Here is a 22,037-nt window from a genome sequence, read left to right as displayed (position 1 = left end):
ATGGCCTTAACAATCCACCCATTGAATTGCTTCGAGGCTGGAAGTCACTGGTGACAAATTGCCTGTGGGATTCAGGCAACAGACCCACAGAAATGAACGTCCCATGAACTGTAGGAAAGGTACCAGGACTGGAGCCCGTTGTATGGCCAGGAAAGATGTGAACCATGCTGTGGCACTCCAAGGGCATGGCTCCACATTTCCAAGCTTTCCCTATGCACCAACAAGGATGCTCACAGCACTGAAACTCCATCATCAGCATTATGAAGGCATCTGGCAGTGCTTCCTGAGAACACCACATTCACACTTTGCCTGGGACAATGCTCCTCAAACTCAGTCACTATTCACAAGCCCAAGCCTAATAGATCATGAGGTGTTAGACAATGGATGTGGAATAACTCTCAGGGCACCGCACGCTGTATTGTTGTGCCATTACAGCTTTGGAACGGAGCTCCACAGGGGACAGAAGAGAACAAAGTATCCCTCTATTTTTTCACTGCGGTTATTGTTTCTGCCTAGAAGGATACACAGGCTGCTCTGTTGACTAGGGCGGCTGGTCTTCAGCAGTGCTGTTTGCCTGCTGAATGCACCAACTGTCAGAAGTGGAAGTGATATCAGGCTATTCACATCCAGCAAGAATTTGGGTAAAACCCACTTCACAATCATCAAATTTACCAACTGAGAGCAAAATGTGCACGTACAAATCCCATGTAGGAAACACTTCCACTCAATTCTAGGGCAAGGAAGCAGGTGTAACATATTCAAATGCTACTTTTCCGTGACCTACCAAACGACTATTTCCCAACCTCATTCTAAACACAGAATCTTCTCACAGTTAGCAACCTTGATAACAGATCTTTATGCTTACGTATGAGGGTTGACGATACGTCTGAAGTGTTATATAGTCACAGAACAATAAAAGCAGTTCACTTTTGCAACCCTCTGTTCAAGGTTAAGAGTTGAAATTAAAGGCTCTGATCAGTAAAGCTGCAAGAGGAGATTAAAATTAAGAAAAAACTTTAAATAACTTGAGGTGAAAATTATCATTAAGTTGCACAGAGCAGTGAAAAGGACAGGCAAGTCCTGTTTCTGCAATTACTGTGCAGAATAGACAAGACACAAAAATTCTAATACAGATGATTACTTGACATGCAAGAGACTCCAGTCTCTTCCTTTGATTTAAGATTACACATCTGAATACCCATCAAAATCAAAAAGCTTCCAGGTTCGGGTTTTGCTCAGAAAACAGGAGCAGAAGAAGACAGAATAAACTACAGGAGTAAATCTTAAGTGAAAAAAGACAAATGCTCGTGGCACATGCAAAGCCACCAGAATTTCTTACATAATACCAGCTCACTGTGATAACTTGAGAAGGCAAATAAAATTAAATCTCCACTGGGGAAGAAGCACATCCAGTTTTAGCCTGGTTGATTAATCCCACAGATCAGCTGCAGGCACCTTGCACAGGTTAAAAAAAGAGGTACCATCCCACCACAGCCCCCAGAGTTCTAAGCACAGTTTTCCACCCACAATTATCTGTTCCCATCACCAGGCAGATCATGGAAATATCCACATCCCATATTTAGCAGTAAGAACACTCCAACAGATCAAATCCCACAATTTCCAAACCACCCTCAAAAAAGAAAAGATCTCTAGCAAAGAAATCCATAGCTAACAATGAAATAACAACTGATTAAACCCAAAGAGCAGTCCTCAGGACTTGTCTAAAAAGGAGCAGCACAGACAAACCTGCTCCAATTTGTAAAGAAATTATATTTATTTCACAGTCTCTGGCTTCATCTATGCTTTTCTCCTCTGAAACCCAGGCAAAATATTTCCTACAGACCATACCTTGCAGGAATAACTTGTTTAGGAGGCAACAAAAATACAACAATTGATATAACTGTATAAGATTGATATAACTCATCAAGCCAACATTTTATAACTCAGAAAATTTTTAAATATGTTCATTTATAACATTAGCACTGAATTAAGCCGTTTTTATAATTAACATTATTAAGAAAATAGATTTTAGTAAACATCAGTCATAAGGATTCCTTAAAACAATTCCCACCACCAGCAAGTTTGATTTTTCAAGACTCACTGTGTAATGTGAAATGCATGGATCACTATTCATGGAAGGACAGTTAAGGCTTATTTCAAGTCAGATTAACACAGAGTATGTAGCAATCATAATATTCAGTAGCACAATAGAAGTATGACCCTGTTCCCTAATAAATGTAGCTAGATAATAAAGCAAGGATTTGAAACACTGTGACTTGGAAGATTACCCTCTTCCCTTAAAGTATCTCCTTAGGAGTAATAAATACATAGATTATCCAGTCTCTCCCTCCACATACAATTATATACATAAATAATACACACACACTTACAAAATAAATCAAATCCCCCTTCAGTGTGCTTTACTGTTGCAGCAGCCCTACTAACAGCACACACGATCCTGGAAATCAGATGCAGAAAATCCATTTGAGCCTCAAATAAAAAGGATTCTGATTTTGGTTATGTCAAACCATCTTCTGATTTTTCTGGTGGAAAAACCTGTTAAAAATAGGACCACTTGCCATTCCCTCCGACGCGCTCCGCAGGATTCAGAGTATGGATCACAACTGACTTGTACACTACAAGTCCTGCTCTCTTTTTCTCTGCGTGGCTGGAAATTCAGATAAAAATCCACAATTCCAAACCAAGCACAACAGAATATCAAGAACAAGAACTGAGACGCAGGTTTCTCCAATTTTCTGCTATTTCTCACCATAGAAACTCACCTAAATTCTTTCTGCTGATAGCCCGAGGGGCAACTTTCATTCCACAGGAGGTATTTTCATCATAACTAATATCACTCACTAATTTTCAAGGCTTGTATGTTTGACAGACTGTCTTTGAGCTCCATTCCCATGCAAGCCTTAACCCAAAAGATGATGGCCACTCCTTGAAGCCACTATCTGATATCAAGCCACCAAGATCTAGAGAGATGATGGAAGAGATTTACCTGAGAGCAAGCACTTCAGCAGGCCACGGTACCACCAAGTGCTTTTAAGCTTCTGCAGCTTTTCTCTTCTGCCACACGCTGTTTTATCACCCAATGATAGGATAGGTGCTGTAATTGTTTTCAACGGTGTTCAACAGTAAAAACTATTCCTGCCACAAACTACACACAATGCTGAGCAAACTCAGGGGAAAGAAGACGCTACAACAACTCAAAGTTCAAGGGCGGGGGGGGAGAAGCATTGCTTTGAACGGGTGTAGGAGTTAGCTGCAACCTTGGTAGTTAATTGCTGTATTTTCATTTCATTTTCAAACACAGTGAAGAACAAGAGCTCTGCCTCCCCTTTCCAGCTCTGTTTATTCAGAGGGAGCACAAAGAGAAGCTTTCCCTCTACCAGAAGCAGCACAATGACAGAGACACGCTCCTTTATCAATATTAACTGTAAACTGCTATTAGAGGGATTTCTAAGAGCACTCCCTTTTGAGCCTCCTAAATGGATTTGAAGCCAGAAGCAGCTAATTGACTTCATACAAGAAAACCTGACAGTAGCTATCAGAACCCTTTGAATTTGCTCCAAGCAAGAGTTCAGATTCTAAGTCTAATGCACACAGAAAATAAATGAAAGGCAGGTCGCTGGAGCGTGATGAGGATGGTAGCTCACTTTGGCAACAACGAAGCAGGAGCATCACTATCTGTACCCACAAGAATAAAGTGTTTCCAGGCATCCACCTTCCCGAAGCAGCTATTGCATCCAGTTTATCTCTGCTCCATCAAGGCAACACCTTGCCTTCCAAGTGCTTCTCTCCAGCAGGACAGTACCTCTGATTAAGAACTACTACCTGGAAAAAACTGTTATGGGCAGAAAAATAAACAGAGGTTTTCTCTTTACCCTCTCACACTGCAATTCTCATTCACAACCTTGCCCAAACACTTTCCAGCTTGCTATTTACTGTAGGTATCAAGGTGTTAATGCAGTTAAAAATCCTTCTGATGGGAATACAACCGGCTTCTCCACCGCTCCTGGAAGAACTTGTGTGCAGGAGCAAGGCGCCCTCTCTGATAAGCAGGCTGATCAGGAAACAAAAGGGGTTACGGGTGTTTTCCCTTCTCACAGGGATATTTTTCTTCCAAATGCACTTTGTGTCTTATCAGCACAAGCCATCGGTAACTGAATCACCTGCCCTACACCTGCAGCAGGACTCTGAAAATGCATTTTGAGAGCCTCTCTACAGAACTCCATGTAAAAACCTCCTGTGAGGAATACCACAACACACCACCAGCAGATGACGGTGTTTTCTGACTAAGTTTCAAGATTTAAAATCCTAACATGGAAGTTTAAAGGACAAACCCTTCAAACTTACAAGCCATACCCTGCTCAGAGCAGAGTGGCTGGGCACAGGGTGTTAACTTGCTAGGGATGCCCAGGGCACACAGAGACAACTTCATTCCTCCTCTACCAACTGCAAAAAAAGAAAAAAGCCAATTCACAGCTCCTTCTCATCCCACTCCCAGCTCTGGACAGCAGCATCACACCATGCGAGTTCCTCCCAGGCTACTGGTCATTCCTCTGCAGTTGCCAGTCCCTTGTTATCTCAGAAATGCTGCTTCAAGTAACCTCTTCCTTCAGGTCCACCACTTGAACAAACCAGCACACACACATGCCAGCAGGTGACCAACCAAACACAGATGCAAACCATCCCATTTAATCATTCTGCATATGACTGGACGCTGTGAGGACAAAATTAGGTCTTGTGAAACAGTTACTGGGTTTGGGAGCCTCAAGCGTTGGGGTGGTTTTGGCTGGGGGGGGTGGGGGTGGGCTCTGTACCTTGATCTTAAAGCACAGTTTCCTTTTGATTATCAGCCAAGTAAAAACTAGGCATACTCCTGAGAACATCGTGTCAGCAATTGCTGAGCAGCAAATTCTATTCCCACACAACATGCAGCTCTGCACCTTTTGTTAAACCCAGCTAGCCAAGTTTCTTCCTTTTTTTTGTTTTTCTTCATTAATGGAAAATATGTACATTTTAGGACTAACCAGAACAATAAAGCCACTAAGTAGCCAGCAGCCTAAGCCAAAGTCATGTTCATCCACACAGCAAACTATACCTCCCTGAAGCAGAAGAAAGCGAGTACCTCTAGTACAGTTCCTCGACGGAGCTGTTACTACTCAGATTTGCCCCAGGGCCCAACCTTACTGCTACTTACACCCAAGTTTACTTACAGGAGCAGCAATGCGGAAGGATTAAGCACCACAGAACAATGCCCGGCACCTTCTCCTGCACCGCGGGAGCTCTGGGCACGCTGAAGCACAGCGCCTGAACCTAAGTACTACAAGGATGCGCTCCCAATAAATTCTCATTTCCATGTTTGCTCACCAGCAGAGCAGCTCCAGGCTGCAGCGCTCGGCAGAAAGCTCACCACAGGGAAAGCAAGCAGCAATGAGCTTGCCTTGACTAAGAAAGTAAATATATATCGTCCCCATATGGACATAAATCAGGTGGAATACTAAAAACTTGACGGGAAATAGGAATTCCTGACCCCGCTGCTGCTCAGAACTTACTGAGATAAAGTGGAACCATACAAGAAGTTTCTGAACGCGGCGCAGCGTCTTTCAAGCTGGCACCAAGCGCGGACTGAGACAGACCCTGCGGAGGGGGGAAAAACGACCAGGGCTAGACCAGCCTGGCTGCGAAATCTGCCGGTGTCCCCCCCCCCCCCAGTCCCCAGGGCTGCAGGCGGCCGGGCAGGTACCCCGAGAGACCTCTCTCCCCCCTGCTCACCTCCGGGGCTCGGTCCTGCGGCGTTCCTCCAGCGTGGCGGCGGGCGGGGGCTGCAGGGCAGCCACGGGATGGGAGCCTGGGGAACGTCAGCGGGGCATTGCCGCGCTCAGGGCTGGACCTGCCGATACGCGCACCGGCGCCTGCCCGCCGGTCTCGCTAACCCGGCCGGGGGGGAGGCGGTGGCGGCGGCTGAAGGGCCCCGCGGCCGAACGAGCGGCGGGGCGGAGCGGCTGTGCTGCCGGCGCCTGCCCGGCACGCATTTAAAGCCGCCAGCAACCTCGGCCGTCCCCTCGCCCGCTCCCATCCCGGCCCGTCCCGTCCCCTCCCGGCCGCCGCTCGGCGTCACAGGGCCCCGGGGGCGGTGAGGCCGGCGGAGGGAGGAGCCTGCGGGGCCCCGCCGGGGCAGGTGCTCGGCGGGGGGAGCGGGACCCGAATGGTCCCAAGCGCTCCTCACCCCAGAGCTGTTCCCCTCGCCCGCGCCAAACGACCCTGCCCACAGCCACCCCCAGGGCAGGAGAGGCCAAGCGGCTCCTTCCCCGAGAGCGGCTGCAGCCCCGCAGGGCTCTCCCAGCGCTGGGCACACACCACCCTGGCAGCGCACTGGAAGCACGCGCTACACAGCGAAAATCCACGAAAAATACATAGAAGACAGCATTTGTCCGGTTTCTTGTAACTCTGCAAGGAAATCGAAGAGTTGTTCAAGGTGTCCCTGCCCGTTGCAGGGGCTTAGAACTGGATGAGGTTTACGGTCCTTACAACCTAAACCAGCCTGCGATTCTGTAAGCAACATCTTACATCATGCTCCTTCTCAGCTCCAGCACGACAAAGCTCACCTATCTTTGCTGCCTCGTGCGGTCTTGCTTCACTTACACACACGAACTTACATTTACACTACTTGCCCGCCAAGCAGCTCTTTCCCGACCGGTGTTGGAGGAGAGGACAAGCACCTGTGCCCCAACTCCTGTTCAGCTTTACTGTCCAGGCCCAGGGGTTCTGCAAATAACACACGGCAGAAAGGACATAGATCCACAGAGGAACAAAGGGGACTATTGTAGTTCTGAGGAGAAGCTCCAGTCCTTCAGCAAGGTTTAGGGTTACAGCACGGTGACTGCCTATTCAGCTACTCCTCAGCTACCAAGCTCCACTTTTGTCACCTGCCCAAAGGCACTATCAGGGATGGCTTTAAGCTGACAGAAGGGAAATTTAGATTAGACATTAGGAGGAAGTTTTTTATTGTGAGGGTGCTGAGGCACTGGCACAGGTTGCCCAGAGAAGCTGTGGCTGCCCCATCCCTGGCAGTGTTCAAGGCCAGACTGGATGGGGCTTGGAGCAACCTGGTCTAGTGGAAGGTGTTCCTACCCACAGCAGGGGGTTGGAACTGGGTGAGATTAAAGGTCCTCCAACCTGTGATTCTATGATTCTATGAATAATACACTATCCACTGGACAGACAAAAAAGCAGCAGCATGAGAAACCACAGGATGTGCAGAGCATAGAGCATGGCAGGGAGCTATCTCCCTGCTGAACTCATCCTGTCCCTTCTGCTGCTGGCACGTCTGCTCTTTCCTCAGCCCCTAAACACTGGTCATTGTTCTTCAGGCACTGTCACCTCACCCACTTTTTAATGGTTCCCTGAAAGACCTCAGCCGTGTGGTCTGCACATGAATTGATCAGGACTTGGGCTCCTCCACTCCCTTTAATAAATCTAATTTCTTAAGAACATGTCCTTAAGCAGTGAGTGGGTTTCCAATAGTTGCCTGACCACACAGCCATGATTTTCATCCTTTAGAGCTACATTTCATTTGGACAAATGACAGTCCCCTGTATTAACAAAAAGAAGCACTATGACCATTTATGCTCAAGCCCTAACCCAAATAACTATACGGCTTTCCCTCCTCCCAATGTTCAGAGTCCAGGACTACACTCTTCATGTTTTAACTCCCTAATGATATTCCCTTTAATTTGTACCTTATAAAGCTTCACTTATAAATGAACTGGGAAGCTCCTGATGGAAAGTTGCATCAGCTACTTCAGAAGATTGCTGTTGCTTCTCAACACTTGACAACTAATGGGGGTTTCTGGATTCCCTAAAGTGTTTATATCCCTCAGTGAACGCATGTCTTGGATGGTCCTCAACAGCTGGCACTTAGCTTGCTATTTGAGTAACAAATGTAAATAACTTCCATAACAAATCCATTTCCAACTCACCATAACTTTAAATACTGTCACCTTAAACCTATGCATTTCATTTTCTGGCTAAAAAATGTTTTGACATTAGGATGCATGATTTTAAGTCAGTCTTCAAATATACCATCATGACATTTCATGATCTAAAACCATGCCCAAATCATTTCCAGGAGTCCTTACATCAAGAGCCAAGGCAGTTCCCATGGCCAAGTTTGAGAATACTACACTCTACATACAGAGAGACACCCAAGTGAAAGGACCTAATAATCCTGCCTGTCGCTGTGATTGACAGAACACAAACCCATCAGCTAGAGACGACTTGTCCAACACACTGTGTATATGTTAATTCTGGCATCACTTATGCACTTTGGCCTGCATATTCCCTCTTAAAAATCACCCACTCTCCTCCAACAGCTCTTCTGTTTGATTTAGCAGAGGAAAGCTTGTCCCTCAGGACTAAAGCCCCCCCATCACAACCCAGGCAATAAAATCCTGCTTCAGCAATGGCACTGGATGGGAATCCACCTTCCCCCAGATGTCTGCTACTACCCAGAAATTACTCTGCTGCCTTCTCACCCCACGCACAATTTCCCATGAGGTCACATAAGGTCTCATTGTCAATGCCGCACTTGATACAGTGAAAGTTAAGCTGGAGAAGATCAGAGGATACATCAACACACATGCTCAGTGGAGCTGGAAGGGTTAAGCTTTCCCTGTGGGCACATTATTCCCTAAGTTTATTTCACAGCATTTCTGGTAGGTTATTCAGCAGTCACTTGTGCTGACCACAGCGTTGTCACTCAGGGACCATGCTGAACTAGATGGAAACTGGCAGCTCTTGCATTCCCGGGGTTTTGCGCAGACTACCAAGTGTTACAATATTTGCATTGGATGAAGTCAGGAGTAATTCATTTTAAGTCAGGAAGTTTCAGAGGATAAAGGTATTTCAATAGAAAAACTAGGTGCAGAGAGCACACAGTTGTGTTTGCACAAGAGGCTTTTTGTATCTTTTATTGACAAATGGTCAGTGTTAAGTCATCATTTACACAAGCAGGCTCAACCCTGAACATACCTGTGTGTGCAATTAATCCTCTTGACATCAACAAAATTAATCATGCATGTTTTCAGGACTCCATCCTTGATGGTGGCTATTCCTAAGGACCTTGAGGGTCCCTTCACAGGGGTTTTGTTTTACAAAGATGCAGGTGTGCAGCTCATTCTAGCTGTTTAACTTGACAGAACAAATTCCTGCCTTGCGTTCCATAGTATGACAACTGAATTAGTCCAATTGCACTGATTTCTAAGGGCAATCTGAAAAACAATTCTGTAGCTCTCATACGTGTATCCCCTACCTGTTTTCAAGTCACCAAGCATGAGGACTTGCCTAATGGAAGTAAACCTCTTGGTTACTACAGATTGATTAGCAGGTCCTGTGTTTTCTAATAGCCCTGCCTCAGCTGTGAAAACTGCATTCCGTGGGGAGCTGACTTTTCAGGCTCCATAGGAGTCCTAATTCAGCCCCCGGCTGTCTGCCCACTCACTCTGAAACCACACGCAGAGCCCAGAGGAGCACACTGCCACATTCCCGCTGGCTTCCCCTATGCTGGCTGGCACTTTCATCTCTCGAAGGATGCAGGAACAGGAGGTGCTAGAATACATTCAGCTGAGATTAGACAGAACCCAGTGCTGGGGACTTGGGGCTATTTTTTTTTATGATGTGCATATCATTAATAATAAATATATCACGTCTGCTTGAGAGTAATGAGCAATCTTGGATCACTTTGATAGCCATACATGCCACAACAGTCTCTGTTCACATTAAAAGGAGAGGAGAGCTGTGGGTATATTATAGTCTGGGTCGATTGTTTGGGATACTTCCAGTACTCCTGATAACTTCTGGTAGCAAAGGATACTCACCTCAACAGCCTTTTAAGTAGATCTCTATTTAAGGTTGGGAGGTTAAACGCTTGGAGATCAGAATAGATGAAAACAAGTATTATGTCCTACTTATCTGGGAAGCAACACCAGTTTGTGCTTTGCACAGGTCTGTGAGCAACATCTGCCAATTTCTTACCTTCTTCTCCAGGTCTGTTTTTTCTATTCCCTTGCAAAAACTTCCCTTGTCTTCCCAGAAAGAGCAACTCCTCCATGCTCAGAACTGCCGTGCCTCCCGCACCCGGTACCAAGGCTCCGAGGAGAGCTGGTGGTGCTGAGGCCAAAGGCAGCGACAGTAGCAGCAGCAGCCACAGAAGCGGCTGCAGTGCTGCTCGGGGGCCCTCTGCTGGAAGCCTGTCCGTCCCCCCCCCGTCCCCCCCCCCCCCGAGCCCCAAGGACCCCAAAATCAGCAACCTGCTTACCCTCAGGAGAGGAAACCCCAGCTCCAGCACTCCGCGGAGTGGGGCAAGTGGCTGATGGCCCCTTAGCAGCAAGCAAGCTGGGCTTCCTGCGGGATGAGCAGCAGGGAAAGCCGATTTCCAGTGCCTGAAGCTGTGTCCTGCTTGGTGCTGGAGGGCGGGAAGCCAAAGCAGGCAGCGGTCAAAGAGCCAAAAACACAGGGCTTTGTTAAAAGAAAGAGAGAGTGTTTGTTTATCCACCCACAAAACCACCAGAGCATAGGATGCTGCAACACACGCTTCCACCACCTACAACTGTTGGGATACTGAAACAACAAATACTCACCCCCTCTAGAACAAGAAGGGAGCTGAGGAAGAGCAGAGCAGCCCAGCCGACTGAAGCATGTCTGTGCTTTCAAACACAGGCCCTTTTCTCCACTTCAGAGAGAGTCCATGCAGAAAGCAGGCCAAAAAGGACACAGGTTTTTGCACATCTCAGGGCAACAGAGAAATCACAGGGCTCAAGTCACCCTCCTTTAGCACAAGGATAATGATAGCTATGTGTTACAGAACTGAAAACACTTCTGTGCTCTAAGATAGATATGGATGGGCTGCTAATGAGAAGAGCAGTATTTACTACAGGAGGATTTATTCTTTTCCCAGTTTCCCCCCCAGCTGTGATTTAGATGAGTTTCTTCCTCTTCCTCATTCCTCAGCTATTGGTATCCTTGGCCAGAAAAAGACAAAGAAAGCTCAGAGGCATGGGCCAGTGTGTTCTCCAGTCTTTTCTATAGCACTTGTACTGTGGTCCAGATGGATTCTTCTGAACACCAAATCCTTACAAAGCATTAACCATTAACAATTTGACTTTGTCAAATTCCTTCTCACTGTGCATCAGCTCAGGAAAGCTTCCAGTATTTTATCACTGACTAGAAGGACATGAAGAAATCTCACCCACTCTCAGCGTAAAGCCAAGTCCACCAACGTAACCAGTGTAGACTAAACTTGCAACTTACAGTCAAAATCAGCAAGAAATCAGAAATCAGCCCTCTCAGTGAGCCTTCTTACCCTCTGGTTGAAGAAACCTTCCAACAAGCAGATGGTGATAGGCATCAGGGTAAGGCAGCTCTGTAACAGAACTTTCCTTCTGATGCAATGATTTACAAGTCAGCTCTAGGCTTAGCTAAGGGATTAAATTCTAACAGCTTTCCAGCTGGTAACATCCAAGATCAGATATTGCTGTCTCCTTCAACAGGTGCCCCATATCTGACAGCCTCCAGTGAGATGAAGTGTTCTGTGGTCTGAATATTTATAGGAAGTGCCTTTGATAAACACATTTGCATCTCAACAACCATGAAGTCAAGAAAAGGGTGTCTCGCTCTTATTCTAAAGGCAGCATCAGTAACAGAGATAATGTATCAGTACATTACCAGCTTCTCTACCTATTCCAATCATTAATACACTTGAGTGTCCTTCATAGGTGATGCCTTGTGATAGAGATTTGAGAAAAAAATAAAAGCTATAAAACTATCACAGCAAGAAACTACATGGTAAAGTCCACAGAGATCTATATTGTTTAGCTCCAGACAATTAATCATTAATTCACTTCCTGTACTCTTTAGGTTACTGTTCTTGGAACATTGTTTTCCCCTTACTTAGCTAATTTAAATGACAGATAGTCATCTAAATGGTTCTTCTCCTTCTGTTCATCACAGCTCTTTGCCTTTAACCATTTTCCTACTGCAATCATACAGACTCTTTATTCCCCTTAAACAACAGTGTTTCCATTGATTAGCTTTTGAGGTGTTGTCATTCTCTATTCTGGGTCACCAGAAAAGGTTGCTTTTCCATCCAAATAATTAAACAGCAACATTATCATTCACTGCTTTGGATTGTCACATCTCCTGCTTTTTTGTGTAAAAGTATCCTAAACAAAACATTTCAAAACAAACATTGGCAGGTCATACTTCACCAGAAATTTGTGCTGTATGTATAAAGGTTGGAGGACATGATGGTTAAATTATATTTTTGTAATTCTAACAGAAACAGATTTTTTTTTTTAATAGCAAATGACAATTCTCCAGGAGCACATGTAACTCCAGAAGGTCTTTGGCAGCTTAGGACAGGCTAAAGAGTGAAGCGTCTGTGAAAGTGAAACTGGATCAATGTGTTGTCCCAGCCAAAACAAGGCCAAAAAGGACAAAAAAGAAAAACCACACCAACATATAAAATGGTTTTTTTTCCTTTTTCACTCGGAGATTTTGAACAATCACAGATGAGGAGTAGCCCCAGCCCTCAGAAGCTCCTCAGAGGCACTAACCTGCAAAAAGGTCTTAGGGGACCAGGCCACCTCGTATGGGAGAGATGACGCGTGCAATTGGCTTCAGCTTCTACAGGCTTCCAGTAAGCAAAACAAACTCAAGGCACATCAACTTAAGACTAATAGAAATTACGGCGCTGTATGAAGTAAAAATGTGCAGAAACAATATCTTCTGCCTTAAAAACTAATAAACTCAGGCTTCACCTCAACATTTATGTAGCAGCAGGAGACGACTGTCTTGAGACAACATCCTGTTCTGTGTGCTTTGCAGGACTCTGGGCATGACGAAGTATTGACACATCGGAAGGGACAGCATGTTCTGGTGGAGCATTTTAAGATAACAACAGTACTGTCAAAGGGCAAGCTTTCATTTGATGCTTCCACAACACCAGAATAAAATATTTCCTTTGGAGAACCTTACATATAGTTTAATTAATACAAACATAAGAGGATTATGTCCATCTCTCAGGGTCTTGCCCTTTTCACTTGTGTTTTCCCCCCACACTAACGGTCAGACTTCAAAGCTCCCATCCTTCCTCCCCAAAAGGGAGGACATCCTGAAGGTACCTAACAGGTCTTCCTCTGAGACTGGAGCATTTTCTTACAAAGCTATTAGTGAAGCAGCAAAGAGTTACTTTCCAGGCTATGGCTTTCTCTTTATCTTCAGCCTTGCTTTTGGTGGCCAAATGCAGGCCAGGGCACTAACATATTTCTCTACATGTCCAAGCTCTGGTGGTATTTCTAAGCCTACTGGGCAACTGTTCCAGGTGCCACCTCTGCCCTACAAGTAGCGTGAGTTCAACCCTTTTTCCCCTCCCAAAAAATATATTAGCACTTAACAAATATTACAGTGAGATCACTCGGGACAACATTTTTTGGTTCGTTCTTTCTACTTTGCTGCCTGTCTTGTTTTGTGGGGTTAAATTCCAGCTTCCTTCTCACATCAAGGCTTCTTACTGAGCTGTTGGGGAGATTCCAAGGGATATTAATTGTTGTTTGAAATCACTTCAAAGAACTTTCCTCTCCCACCCCCCTTGTATTAATAGCCAGAATGAGGAAATTGGTTTGGATTTCATACTTCCATCTGCTCCCCAAGTCTTTGTGCATTTCAAAAACCCATCTTCAACGAAGCCTGTTTCTATTAAAAGGCTCCTCCTTGGCACAATGCTCACACCCATTCCTTCCCACTTCCACACGTATCTATCGCCCTGTGTTCCAACTGGCAGCCAGAGGTGCCAGAAATAACCACAAGAAAGGCTGCCATGAAATCTCCAGCCAAGTTCTGAAAATCCAGGCACTTTACACAAGCATCTATGCTTAGAGTACTTCAGCTGCAGTCACCCTGAACTCGGTCTTATAAGGTTTGTGTACCACAGATCAAATATAAAATAATTTAAGCCAAATTACTTTTTTCCCTTTTCATCAAAACATGGAAGATAAATAACAGTTGGTCTACAAGCCTGGTAGCGCTTACTTCTAACACTCTGCTGATGTTTCTGCCCCACTCGTACCAGCCTATAGCTGGGTTTCATTCTTAAGTGAGTCCCCCCCTCCTCCACTCAAAGTCTATGCTACAGTGATTTTGCAAACTGGGTCAAAATGCAATTAGTACATTCCCATGCTTTGGGGTGGGGAAAGAAAATAAAAGGAGAAAGAATGGCAAGAAGAAATGCTGTTGGCTGTAAGCCAGCATTCTGCTTCTGCCATTCTCACCTGGGCCACAGCCTTGAGCAGCCTAGAGCACTCCCACAGCAAGTTCTTGTTTCCCAGCAAGGGCGTTGGGGAAAAGCATGCCCTATGCTACGACAGGCTTTCCTGGCCAGACCCAGACCTCTGTGCTGGAGTATGGGAACAGGCACAAGCTGCAGATGGTGACAGGGAAAGGCACAGGGCATAGGGCAGCAGCTCCCACAGGTAGTCACTGCCCTCTGACTCTTGGTCTCATAGGGGAAAGCTATGTCAGCCAGCTCGGATCTCCTGAGCTCTCCTCCAGCTTTACCTTTCCTGTGGTGTGATGTATCCCAGTACTTTGGTTCTCCCACTCCACTGAAAAGCATTCGCTAGTCCCAAGTGGGCTTTCTTGAATCAAGAACAAGCCATCCACTGCTTCCTATGTGACCTCACTCCTCACTGACCTGCATTTTGCATAGTCACTCACCTTCTTGCACTAGCAAATTACATTACTTTGGCAGAGATATGAACAGACTCCCTGAATTTGTCCTCTCACCCATAAGTCTGCACAAACCCAACTATTCATTTACTTATCACAAGCAATCAGCTTTACCAGGGGCATCTGCTTTTTGGTGTCATTGTCTACTACCTTGGCTGATAAAACCGTAACTCTGCCTTCACTTGCAAACATTTTGCCCAGGAGAAGGAAAATATTTGCTGTGTGTTTAGACATGCCCTTATTATTGTCACACTTAGAACATAATCTATCATACTTTAAGCAAATTGCACATCTTCAGCATGCAGATGATGACATGTTTAGGAGGCTTTCCAGTATGGAAAAGGGAATTACTCAAAGACTTATTTATTCCACATCTTCCTAACTGGGCTCTCTGAGAAACACAGAGCCTATTATACACATGTCCTGCCTTCCTCCACCCCTCATTGTTTCTCATACACACAGTTATCAGAAACCAATTCCCTTCACTGCTCCGCTCCCTGGCTTTGTTTTGCACAATTCTCAGAATATCAGTTCCTACTCTGCAGCATTTGCTGGCTCTGCTCCCAATTAAGAATTGCAAGTTGGAGTTGGGTAGTTATGGCTGCAGATTAAGGCTGAAAAACATTTAACAGTTTCTGAGAGATCCAGACAGACACACAACCTTTCTTTTCCTAACACCAAGCACAGTTTATCATGCTATCACAGGGTTCCAGGGAGATGTTATGCCCCTTATCTTAATGATTTAAACAGATCAAAAAGTTGGCTCAACAAGATCATTTGCTACTGACAACAAACCACAAGCCTGATGTTATCCACAAAGTAACTCCAATATGCTAGCACAGACTAGACAGATTGTACACAGGATAAAACAAATGAATTTTCATGAAATCACTCTGTAATCATCCATGTAGCATTAATTGAGCAAGCAAAAACACAAGGCAAAATGGACAGGTTTCCACTGGACACCTTGTACTCTTTCAAACACATTACAAAGCACAGATTTCATGCACACCTGAGAAAGCCAAGAGTTTGCTTTCAGAGGACTCTCCCAGGATAGTCCAGGAAGGTCTCCTACATTACAGTAACAGGACCTGGTACTAAAGACCTCGCACCTGAACAAAGTCTTATACTGGTCTTGTCCTGTATCAACAGGAAGAACTCTCTAAAGTCTGTCACAGAGGAAAAAGGAAGCGTTAGGATTTCAGACCAGAAGTCAGTGCATCCTTCCTGAATGATTCCGTCTCTTGGCATCCAGTCCCAAACAAGGCTGCCCAGACCTACCTCCAGTCTATCCACAGATCCAGCTGCTCCATCGGGTTCCTCTAGCAGAAGAAACAGCAGTTCACAGCAGCTCACCGTCCACATCTGCTACAGCTCAAGAAGAGAGGCAGAGCCCAGCAAACATTGTCCAAGATTGGAGGAATACTTTTTAACTCCAGGTCTGTTATGACATTTACTGTGGCTCCCTTCTTCCCTCCCCTCTGCCCCCCCAGTGAAAGGGATCAAAATAGTTCCCTCCTGTGACATTTTGCTTCACTTGACCGAGGGACTGTGGGAACGTCTCCATTGAAGCCAGTAAAAGCTTCAAGCAACAGCCACAATGCCAGGTCAGTGCGTGTGCAGAAGTAGGGGTGATATCGCCAAAACCTAAACTTTTCTGCTGCTGGAGAAGAGGGCAGGGGGTCCTCTTTTTGGAATTCCCCATAGGAATATCCCACTACTACAATTTACTTTGCGTGTGCCTTAGGTGTAAGCTGAGCCCTTCACCTACTGACTGTAACTAATATGTGTCAGCTATCTGTCTGTGGTCCAAACTGCCCATCTTGGGTCTGACTGAGCTAGTCTGGCCTGCCCCTTCACCCCACTCACCTTATTTAATCCCTTCCCTCATCTGTTTCTCCTGGAAACAGGGTCCCTCAACAAACCAGCTACATTTACTTCTAAGCCCTCACCCATACTCCTCCCATAGGACCCCACCTCCTTACAGGAGCATGCACGCATACATATGAGGACACAGAACACAATCAGCCACCTTCAGGCTACCAAGAAGCATAAGTAATAATGAATTTTGCCATACGTGAAGGCAGAATTGTGTCCAGCTCCAGGTGAAGACCAGATCACAACCAGGAGGCAAGCAAGAGAACAGCCTCCTTGCATATTGGTGTACATAAACATTGAGACCATTGGCACCATCTGAGCAACGTTCAACAGTGCTCCTCTCATATCCCTTTGCTTACTCTTCAGGACACCTATCATAGAATCACAGACTGGTTTGGGTTGGAAGGGACCTTAAAGCTCACCCAGTTCCACCCCCCTGCCACGAGCAGGAACACCTTCCACTAGACCAGATTGCTCCAAGCCCCGTCCAACTTGGCCTTGGACACTGCCAGGGATGGGGCAGCCACAGCTTCTCTGGGCAACCTGTGCCAGGGCCTCACCACCTTCACAGGGAAGAACTTCCTCCTGTCTAAACTAAATTTATCCTCTTTGAGTTTAAAGCTTGGTTCTGTACACAAAGGCAAGAACTCAACACCTCACTCAAAGCGGAACATGTGCCTCCACAAAAATTGGATCACAGGCAAGATGGATAAAATTTTCTAAGTATATTAACTCCCCACAGCCAACTCTCTCAGCTCAGAGTACACTACTTCCAGTTTTACCTAAATCCATCACATACTTAGCAGTTACTTCTCCTGGCAGCCAACAGACCACAGTGCCTTCCTCTTCAGGCAAGTCTATGAGATAAAATAGAAAACTCAACAGCTGTTCCCAAGGAAATTCCTTCTCCCCTCCAGCTTGGACCCTGCATGTCCTTCTGGAAAGTGTTTTATTTCCAGCAGGAATCGGCTCAGATCACATATGGCTGAAGTATTTTTTTTGTTTCTTTTTTGGTTTTGAAGCTGTTGAAGCAAGCGTAGCTGTGGTAACAACACCTTGGACATCATTGTGCAGAACTTGCCAGCATCCTGCTTGCGCTGAGAGCCTGCTGTGCTCTACAAAGACAGACTCAGAGACAGCCTCTGCTTCCAAATGTTCAGTAATGAAGGGGAACAGAGGTGCTGTCTATCATCTGTGATTTACAATTGATGAACATCTGCCATCCACAGCATGGGGGGAACAAAACCAGCTTTACCCCTTACCCATTTTCTTCTCATCCCAATGTACCTCCAGGCAAACTCATTAGCCTCCAGTTAAGCCTCAGAAGAGATCTTCCTTCTATGATTAACTCTTCGCAACACTTACTTTTCATGCTACCTGTTTGCTAGGACTTTGGGAAACAGGGGAAACAAGTTTTAAATCTAAAATACATTTTTGATTTAAAGAACAGTAGTTAGTGATGCAAATAACATTCAGAGCAGCACATTAACTGTGCAGTGCAGAAAACTGCCAGTTTTTTGCCCTTCAAGGTAGTTTCTTCCAACCGCATGGCTACCTCATTCCATCTGAAGCTCTCCAAGTAAATTTCAAATGTAAGAGTAAACGAGGAAGAGAAGTTGCAGTGCCAAAATACAGCAAGCCTGGGGTTAGGAAGCACTGCAGGAACTCCACAGCCACACAGTACAAAGCACCCAACTGCAAAAGCTCGTCCTACTGCTGCAAGATTTTCAGCATTTTACAGAAAAAGTTTTATGACTGCCTCGATATCATCTGTTCTGCCACAGTTCAGCTGTGTTGCGCTCTAATGCATTCTGAGATATGAAACAGAAACACAGCTGTGATTTCATACCTGATCCAAATGAAGTTGGTGCTACCAAATTATCAGATAACATACAAGTCTAATGCACCTGAACACATAACCACAGCTGATAACTAGCCTCTCTGGTTATTCTGCTGGGGTTTGTCCTTTGAAAAGCTGGAATGGCATCCTTACATTAACTTGTACTTAGAAACAAAGCCAACGCAATATTGCTACCAGTCCATGAACACCTAATGAAGACCTCAATGTGTTCAATTCGAATGTACAAGGAAGAAGAAGAATGAACAAATACAGAACACCACAGCAGAGCATTCAGCACTTATCTCTCCTTTAAGACATAACAGTTTGTAAGGATTTAAGTACATTGGAAGGAACTTACTGTAGACGTCATTAAAACGCTGTTTGGAAGGAGTGATATTCCAAGTTCAGTGTGCAGCCATCACAGAAACCAAGAGCATTTCAAATTCTTCAACTCCATGGAAATTAATACCAGGTAGGGGAGGGTGCTTTGAAACAAAGCAAGCTATTTTTAACTGTGTGTTAAAGTGTACATTTCTGGCTTCTGCAGCTAACATGGTTTTAACGCAACTAACGGGCATACTAAAGCACACAGAGGCACTGAATGCTCAAGATGTGCCTTTAAAGATAAATTGCAGAAGGAGATACAAAGTTTAAGTGAAAGCAAATTTCTTCTCCCAAGAGCTTGCTTTGCAGCCCAGGACACACAAACCTTGCCCTGCTGCAGCAGGGCACATGCCAGGTACCAGGAAATAGAATCATAGAATCAATTGGTTTGGAAAAAAGACCTTTAAGATCATAAAGTCCAACCATTACCCCAGGACTGCCAAGGCCACCACTCAACCATGTCACTAAGGGAATAGGTGTAAAGCTGCGTCAGGAATATACTCTAGAGGAGACAGTTTATGATGAGAAGATGTGCTTGAAAGTACCTACAACGTGACAGGAAGAGAAGCAGAACCAAGCACTCCAGAGATGTACAAGTAGGCTCCCCCAATTTGACTGCCTATGTTCAGCAGCAGCACATGCCAGCAAGTTACCCTCAGACTCTCTCTCTCAGTTACTCCCATTTGAGAATGGCTTGAGAATGACTCCTTTCAACATAAGCAGTCCATCACTCCATCTTGCAGATGCCAAAAGACTGGGGATGGAGTGGGTCATTCCCACCCAAAGGCCTGCCCAGTCGCTATGACCAAGCAACAGTCACCTCTAGAGTATAGCGTTTGTGCCCAGTTCTGTGCTAGTTTCACCAAGAAAGGAGGAAAGAAGCTCTTTGGGAAGAAGTTCTTTGCACCACCTCGTCTTGCTAAGCCTCTGGGCACCCTACCAGAGAGCTTCTGACCTCTCTCATAGAACAGCACTGCTCAGGCCAGCTCCATCTCTGTCTATTAGCTTTAGCCATGTGTCAGTATTACCCCTAAATCCCTACATGAGGAAGCAGTGAATTCTCTTGGAAAAGATACAGTTCATCCCCAAACTTATTTGTTTAGAGGTGTTTCAAAAAGAAAAAAAGTACCTATTTCATCTGTTGCAATTGTTGAGGTAGCATTGAGAGTCTCTAAAATGCACTAGTACATCCACATGTTATAAATTTACTAGTTTATATATACCCTGTCTACAAGTCTCTGGACTTGTCCTATGCTCTTGTTGAACATATTTTATGCATCTGATATTTTTTGGTCAGTATTAAGGGAAGGCTTGTCAAGAGCTCAGAAACTACCTGTCACCATTCCTGCTAGATCAGAGACATGTAACTTAAAGTGACTTTGAAGGATGCAGAGTTAGGCTATTAAAGATGACATGGAGGCCCCCACTGAGTCCCACCACAGCAGTGAAGAAGATATGAAGGAAGCAAGAAGCAAAGGATGCAATCAAGAGGAGAGAATACAGGGATATAAGGCCCCAAAAATAAACACTCTGGAGGAAAGGAGGGGGAAATGGTATTCAAAGAAATGGACAGAAGACCTATAAGTCACAGCTTCTGCTTGCCCAAGGAGGATACTTGTCCCAACCCTTCAGAAAAAACAAAATCCCTTGTCAGCTCTGGGGCTTACTCTAGTTCCCATTAGGGTCAGGCATCTGCAGCTTGTATTTATAGAAACTAGTTGTCCTGGCTGCATTGGCTCTTGTATGGCACTGCACGTACAGCTGCCCTCTGCTTCCCTTATCTCCAGTTACACTCAGGCACTGCAACGTGATGCACTGAGAGCAGCCCTCAGCCCAGCAAGCACACTGCCAGCATGCCCAATTAGTCCTCTGCCATTCTGCCTGGCGATGACAAGCTCCTTACACAAGTGTCGTGTCACAGGGGATGGCAAAGGCGGCTGCAGCACTTGCCTGGAATGGAGAGGATGCACAATTTATTCCAGAGGATGCCACTGTCCTACTAAATGGCCTGAGCAATAGCATTTGGTTGCGTATGGCTGAAGTTTCCCTGTCTGTAGAAGTAGGATAAAGATTCTGAATTCTTTTTATAAGGCAATTTGAGAGCTGTAGAAGAAAGGAATTCATGTGTTGTGATGTTAATGTCAAGGAAGTACAGACAGCTGCCCCTCTCAGTTGTTTTGCCAGCAAGACCAGGATTTCACTCAGAGGCTCAGATTTGCGTTTCAGATGACACCACTGACCTGCCCAAAAACCCCAGTGAAGTTTCTTTGCTTTAATTTCCATGTGCAAGAAACACGGAGAACTTCCTTCTTGGAGAGTCTGAGAACTAAAGAATACAAAAGAGACCCTGGAGCTGAGGGGGAATATTCCCAGCCACGCACTCCAACTGCTCTGTAAGGAAAGTTGTAGGCCTTATAGGTGCAGGTTTACTTTTCCTCCTCGCCTTGTTTTTAGAATGCTTGAAGAGTCTAAGGCATGGAGTAGTAAACAAAATTAAAAACTCAGGATTATTTCTTTTTAAAGTAACTTTGAAAAGCTGAAAGTTAAAAGCATATTTGTCAGCATATTATTGTCACTGCAGACTTTAAGCAAGCTACAGCAGACAGCAGATAAAACCAACCTGACAAACCTAATGCATCAAGTTAAAAATAGCAAAACTCAGGCTTTGAAAACCTTTGAGCTTGCTTTTTCAAGAGGAAGAGGAAGGCACCTTTCAAAGAAATCAGCTGTGCTGATATAGGGCACAAGTGTCCAAGAAAATTCTTGTACCACTTGAAAGAACTTATTAATTTTTATGACTCTTCTGGGATTTCTATTTATCTGTTGCTGTTCATTCTCCTGACACATGCAAACCATTCACTACAGTGCAACAACAACAAAACATCATCCAGCTACATACTTAACAGATAATTTTTTAAAGCACTTTCTTTGTGATCAGGAGAATAACAGACAGAAGAGACACAGGAGACTTAAACAGTTCACCATACCCCAGCGTGCCATATCCAAGCCCTGCCTCTCGCAGGCTCCCACCACTCACTACTGTGGCTGGTGTTGCAGGAGGTACATAATAATGACAGTTTAGGTAAGCAGGTCTTTTTGTGAGACCTTTTTACACGACAGTTTTCAAAGACCTGCTTCA

The 22,037-nt window shown here is 45.1% G+C and overlaps 1 protein-coding gene across 3 annotated transcripts in view; it reads right to left on the bottom strand.

Moving 5' to 3' along the window:
* Window positions 1-22,037, bottom strand: part of SLC4A4 (solute carrier family 4 member 4) — a 205,341-nt gene that overhangs the window by 159,402 nt on the left and 23,902 nt on the right. Inside the window, exon 1 of one of the 3 annotated variants that reach the window (XM_061472196.1) lies at window positions 5,788-6,119. The exons of 1 other annotated variant lie outside the window; for it this stretch is intronic. The gene's annotated coding sequence lies outside the window, so the exon portion shown is untranslated. Of the gene's footprint in view, window positions 1-3,893; window positions 4,148-5,787; window positions 6,120-22,037 lie in introns of those variants that run through there. One more of the 3 variants, XM_061472198.1, reaches the window with a different exon arrangement.

This window comes from Pezoporus flaviventris, unplaced genomic scaffold (assembly GCF_033815535.1).
Source record: "Pezoporus flaviventris isolate CSIRO_AGI_PZ_B2104156 unplaced genomic scaffold, CSIRO_AGI_Pfla_v1 ptg000070l, whole genome shotgun sequence".
Lineage (NCBI taxonomy): Eukaryota > Metazoa > Chordata > Aves > Psittaciformes > Psittacidae > Pezoporus > Pezoporus flaviventris.
Note: the sequence above shows the minus strand (reverse complement) of the source record. Positions and strands in the feature narration are given on the sequence as shown.